This window comes from Populus euphratica, unplaced genomic scaffold, assembly GCF_000495115.2.
Source record: "Populus euphratica unplaced genomic scaffold, PopEup_1.0 scaffold2674.1, whole genome shotgun sequence".
Taxonomy (NCBI): Eukaryota; Viridiplantae; Streptophyta; class Magnoliopsida; order Malpighiales; family Salicaceae; genus Populus; species Populus euphratica.
Window position 1 is genome coordinate 12326 of NW_011502517.1, and position 7163 is coordinate 19488.

Sequence of the window (7163 nt, forward strand, 5' to 3'; positions counted from 1 at the left end):
TAGATACGTTATTATAAAACATGCTTTAGTTAAGGAGTTATTGATACTTCGAATGCAAAATGATGAAATAAAAACTTGATAAAAATGCACTTTTAAGTACTAATCAGATAGCTAATGTAATCATGTTAACAATTCATAATCTAATTGGAACTTCCTTTGTATGTGGTTTTCAATTGAATAATAAGAGTTTATACTACTATACTTGTTTGAATAACATTAGTGGATCCTCTAACCTTGACATTTGTTGTTATCATTATTTAATCCTCGCATTGATCTTCCATGTCAAAGTTCTCATCAATTCTTCTTCTTCTTCTTCCTCTTCTTCTTCGTTTTCTATTATTATTATTGTTGTTTTTGTTGTTGTTGTAATTGTATTGTTGTTATTTATAATTTATACAATTAACCTCCTTGTGGTTCGATCCCGGTGTTGCTGAGTTTTTTATTCGACACTCCTGCACTTGTGAGAAGACATCAATCTTTTGGTTGTGTCAGTAATAAAAAGAGTTTATATTATACTTGTTTCAAATGTCATTAGTGGATTCTCTAACCTTGATATTGGTTTTTATCATTGTTTAATCCTCACATAAACTTTACATCTCAAAGTCATTTTTAACTTATTATTATTATTATTGTTGTTGTTGTTATTATTGTTATTGTAGTTAATCAACTTCTTTGTGGTTCAACCCAGTCTTGCTAGGTTATTTATTACTTTGACACTCCTACACTTGGGAGAAGACATCAATCCAGGTCTTGCCTGTATATCACAAATAAAAGAAAACATCAAACTTTTTTTTTTTTTGCAAATAAAGAACCTCACACCCCTAACCTAAAATAATGCAGTCCCTAATGTATGAACAAATAAATATAAGAGTTGAAAGAATAAGAGAGATAAAAAAAAAAAACTCATTACTTTTGATACTACAATGGTATTGGATCTTTAAGATCCAATGTCTCAACTTCATCCACAAAGTTTTCAAGATAAGGTTTCAATCGATGACTATTTACTTTGAAAACATTTCCATTATTAGGGTTTTCTACCTCAAAGATACCATTCTCAGAGATGGATTTAATCACAAATGTACCAATCCATTTTGTTTTTAACTTCCCAAGAAAGAGATGGAATCATGAATTAAATAAGAGAACCTTTTGACCAACATGAAAGGATTTTCTAAGAATATGTTTATCATGCAAATTTTTCATCTTATTTTTTGAAATTTCTGCATTTTTAAATGCATCATTTCTCAGCTCCTCTAATTCATCTAATTGAAGCTTTTTATTTTTGCCAATCTCGTGTTTATTGTCATTGAATTATCGGATGACCCAATATGCACGGTGCTCAATCTTAACAAGGAAATGACAAGGCTTTCCATAAACTAGCCTATAAGGAGACATTCCTAAAGAGGTCATATAAGCAGTGCGATATGCCCACAAAGCATCAACTAGTTGTAGGAACCAATTGACACAACTAAAAGATTGATGTCTTCTCTCAAGTGCAGGTGTGTTGAAGTAATAAATAACCCGGCAAGACCGGGGTCGAACCACAGGGATGTTAATTGTATAAATTATAGATGACAATAATACAACAACAATAACACAACAACAATAACAATTTGGACTTGAGAGATTTAGACTTCTTTGTTGTTGTTACAATTTGGACTTGAAAATAACCTTTTTAAATCTTAGGCTCCATATAAAAGTTGTAGACCTATGTCTTACCTTTCCATCCATATAAAGTAGATCTAAATCTGAGATATACAACTCCAGATATGACCGAATTACCGAATAGTGTTTTAATTTGGACTGCACCGACATCTCTTTTCAAAGTTTGGCCATCTCCTTGTCCTTTCAATTTCAGTTCTTAAATTCATCAATCAATCCTTTCATTTATATGATAGGCCTGCATTTAAAATAAATATTTACCACAAATTAAAGGTATCTTATATTATTATATATGTTATTATCAAACATGTTTTAGTTGAGGAGTTATTGATACTTTAAGTGCAAAATGATGACATAAAACCTTGATAAAAATGCACTTTTAAGTACTAATCACACCCCCTAACCAGCTTATTACTAGTCTCTAGTAATTAAAGCGTTAAAATAGAAAAATAATTTGCAAATTCCACAAAGGAAGGTATTCATCATTCAACTTCCATTAATCTATCTTGATAAACAAACTCTCACTAAATTTATATAACTGCTTAATACGTCTTAACAAGATATTAATAAACCTTTCTTTTATGCTCAATATATCAACACATACTTATGGGGCTTTTTGACACGACTAAAAGGTTGATGTCTTCTCCCAAGTGCAGGAGTGTCGAAGTAATAAATAACCCGGCAAGACCGGGGTCGAACCACAGGGAGGTTATTTGTATAAATTATAAATAACAATAATACAACAACAATAACAATAACAATAACAACAATAATAACAATAATAACAATAATAACAATAATAACAATAATAATAATAATAATAATAATAAGAACTTGGAGATGAAAAATTAATGTAAGGATTAAACAATAATAATAACAAATGTCAAGGTTAGAGGTTCCACTAATGGTATATCAAACAAGTATAGTATAAACTCTTATTATTGAATTGGAAACCACACACAAAGGAGGTTCCAATCAGATTATATATTGTTAACATGATTACATTAGTCATCTTATTCAATTAATACTAATACTTGTAAATCTCGTCAAGCATTCATGATTATAACTTATGTTAACAACAAATCAAGTTCCTTTCATAGCTCAGGGGTCGGTTATACCATACATTATGGGCTATGAAAGTGCCAAGCATTTGTTGAACCAAGTGTTATACAACATAAATCAAGATTAGTCATTTAACAAGCAAAGTATTAAAGAGTGAACAAGATAACAAATATAAAACATGTTAGTATCAAACATTAAGGTCCATATTAAGTTTACACTATACTTATTCTTCCACCATTAGTGTAACCTTTTCACCTTGACATAATTAACTTAGCTAGACATAATGAAAGAAAGCAAAATAAATAAACAAAATAAGAACATAAAAGTTAACTAAGTAAATGAAAGGAAATGAAAGGCATAAACTTGATATTAATGAAAACAAAGCATAAAAAATACAAAGAGAGAAAGGAAGAGCATGATCTTGATCTGGAAACCAAGATGCCTAAATGCATGGCAAATGCCTCCTTTTATAGGCCAAAATTGGAAACTATTGATTTGATGACTAATTGATAAGTGGGTCGCCAACTTTTGACTTGGTGACAATCCTTATCTTCTCTTGTCTGCCCAAAACGTCATTGATAACGTCAAAACTGGAGCCAGGTGCAAACATGAAAGTTGTAGACAATTGTCTCAGCTTTCTTGTGTAAAACATTCAGCTCATTTGGACTTCTAGAACTCCAGATATGGCCAAAATACCGAACAGTGCTCGGGCTGGAAGACAGATTCGGGCTTCTTTGTTGTTGCTACAATTTGGACTTGATAATGGCCTTTTTAGATCTTGGGCTCCATATGAAAGTTGTAGGCCTATGTCTTACCTTTCCATCCATATAAATTGGACCTAAATCTGAAATCTGTAGCTCCAGATATGGCCCAATTACCGAACAGTGTTCCGGTTTGGATTGCACCGACATCTCTTCTCTAAGTTTGACCATCTCTTTATCCATGCAATTTAAGTTCTTCAAGTCATCAATCAATCCTTTCATTTATGTGATAGACCTGCATTAAAAATAGACATTTACTATTTATGTGATAGACCTACATTAAAAATAGACATGTTGTTACATTATTAGATACATTATTATAAAACATATTTTAGTTAAGGAGTTATTGATACTTCAAGTGCAAAATGATGATGTAAAACCATGATAAAAATGCACTTTTAAGTACTAATCACACCCCTCAACCAGTTTATTACTAGTCCCTAGTAATTAAAGCGTTAAAACAATTTGCAAATTTCACAAAGCAAGGTATTCATCATTTAACTTCCATTAATCTATCCAGATAAACAAACTCTCATTAAATTTATATATCTGCTCAATACCACTTAACAAGATATTAATAAACCTTTCTTTTGTGCTCAATGTATCAACACATAATTATGGGGCTTTTCTTGGAAGAAAACAAAATTTTTGTTCTAATGTTTAAGGTTAACTTCCTTGGGTTGGGATTACTATTTTTGTCTTTTTTTGAATGTTTAAGATTAACTTCCTTGGGTTGGGATTACTATTTTTGTCTTTTTTTTTTTAACTTTATATACATATACTTTAAAAACATCATGCATCTTTAACCCATGTAACGAGCTTTCAGCTAATGACTCCCAGACTAGTTGGTCTTAGGGCATTAGGTGTTAAGACACCCCTACGAGCTTAGTAACTCGGGTCGCAGATACTGATATGTAGATAGTGCAATGTTTGATTCCCTTAAGCTTTTCTCCTCAACCCATGTAACAAGCGTTGGGCCAATAGCTCCCAAGTCAGTTGACTTTAGGGTATTAGGTGTTAAAACACCCCTTCGGGCTTAATTGCTTAGGTTAGGGAGGTTACGAAATCAAACTTATCTATATTTTTATTATCATCATCATTTTGTTTTCTTTTTTTCTTCATGTTTTTTTTTAATTATATACAATCCCTTTCCCTTAGTTGTTACCTTTAACAAAAGAACATAAATAATGTAATAATCCAATATGCAACCCACAATCATATGTTAAAGTGTGTGTGTGTAAATTAAGGTTTAAAAATACATGTTAAATAAGTATATGAGCAGAATTAAGTGGTAACAATACGAGAGTTTGTAAACCTGAATATTTCAGGAAGAATTATAATAGACCTTGTTAAGAATGGTTACTAAGATGCGTCTCAAGAGTCACTTTAACAAAAGAACTCCTTTACTCTGCCATCCTAGTAACAACAATTATGCACATGCTTTATGAAATGAAAAACAATTTTTTTTTATCAACTACTACCCTCTCCCCCCAACCAAAACGAGACATTGTCCTCAATGTTCTAAGGTAGAAAGATAGAGTATAAAAGATATCACCTGAAATAACGAACACTAACAAAACCTGAAACACACTGAAACAAAAATAAGAAATAACAAAACATAATAATAAAACCAAAAGACACAAAAATTCACAAATGAAGGCTCAAATCCAATCTAAGCTTTTTACGGCTTTCCTTAGATGACCAATTTATGCGACTCATGGAAGGATCAATTACAAGAATGAAAGATTGTAGTTGGTCAATCAATTATTCAGCAGTAGTAGCAGAGATTATGATTTGTCGTGCAGAAGATGTTAAAAATTCCTGTTCCACAGCATGATCAAGAAAAGACAACAACTTATCATAATAACCATTAACATTTAACAAACCAATGGGTTTATGGTGAATGTGCAATTGAGCCCAAGAGGAAATATGAAAGATCTCTTCCAATGTGCCTAGACCACCTGGTAAAGCAATGAAAGCATTAGCATGGTTAAACATTGCATTCATTCGAGCCGACATTGTGGAGACCTGAAGTTCCTCTCCAATTGTTTTTCCAATGATGTCCCCTTGTGCCAAAGCTTCAGGGACGACTCCTAAAACTTGACTACCTCCTAAAAATGCAGCTATTGACACACCTCCCATTAACCCAAGACTGCCTCCCCCATACACTAAATGAATCTTTCTCTCAGCTAGCACCTGACCAAGATGATTTGCTGATTCTAAAAACTCCTTTTCTTTCCCAGGACTAGATCCACCGAAAACACAAATATTTCTTATTTGATGACTTGAGGAACTTGTCATTTCTACACACTTCTGTATTTGTTGAATGTATGGGTTGAGTAGAAATGAAAGGAAGGAAAATAGGGTTTTATAGATGAGGAATTAGAAAGGCAATCATAACACCTATATGTAGGCCAGCTGGAGTCTCACACACTCTCTCTCTCTTTTTATTTATTTATTTATTTACTTTTGAAAAAAAACATGTGTATGTACAGGTAGTTGTGATTGTGGCTCACATCTTCCCTTGGTTTTACATCTAAGAACGGCTTAAACGCCCTCTATGGGTCGGGGTAGGCTTCCCATCCAGTTTTCTTAAAAACTGGCAAACAGGGTCTTTTTTAGTCAGATTCCCAAGACTAAGTCGATCATGTTCTTTATGAAATAGTGGCCATAAATCATGAATTGCACGATGCACATCTCCACTAGGATGCGTCTCAAGAGTCAATAGAAGATTATCTAAAGACTCCTTACTCAGGCCATCCTTAATGAATTGTATTTTATCTTCACGGTTTATAGATACCATTCCTAAAGAACGACATTGTGTATTACAAGTCCATCTAGCACATCGATGACAGACTTCTAGTCGTTTTGCACGACGCTTCTTCGTAAAAGTACTTTTACCTGTTCCAGGCATGTGTGAAATGAAGTTAGAGGACTCACCTGATAATCGGACCTTTGCTTCAATCAACCAGCGAATATCTTCAGGAATTCCATGATTCATTAACAATCTCAATCTTGCACATCTAGCACGGTAAAGTTTGTAATCGCATTCTGAGGTAGAGCGGGAAAATACTTTTTCAATTTTTCAAGATTAGTGTCCATTTTCAAATGAGAATTAGAAGAGAGATTCAAAGAATTGCACAGATATATACACAGATATCAGTAATTGTGGGAAACTGAAAGAACCGACTTAAGTCACGGAGTACCGTTATCCGCCATTTGACCGGGGTGAAGAAACTTGCAAAAATCATCGATTTAAGTCACGGAGTACCGTTATCCGCCATTTGACCGGGGTCAAAGAAACTAGCAAAAATCAGTCAAAAAGAAACACAAAAAAGAAAATGTGAGAAAAACAAAATAATCAACCTTTATCTACAAGATCATTCCAACCAGTTGATTCATTTTCACTAGGAAAATTATCAAAGTAAGCTTTCAAACGATGTCCATTTTCCTTAAAATCATTGTCATTCATTGAATTCTCAATATCACAGGCCCCATAAGGATTGGTCCATCTTAATCTTAGCTCTTTAGGGAGTGCATAGAGTTGAGAATCATAAAACAGGCCCCATAAGGATTGCTCCATCTTGGTTTTAGCTCTCTAGGGAATGCATAGAGTTGAGAATTATAAAACAAAACTTTTTGACTAGTATCAATCTTTGGACAATTTTCACAAGTTTTGCA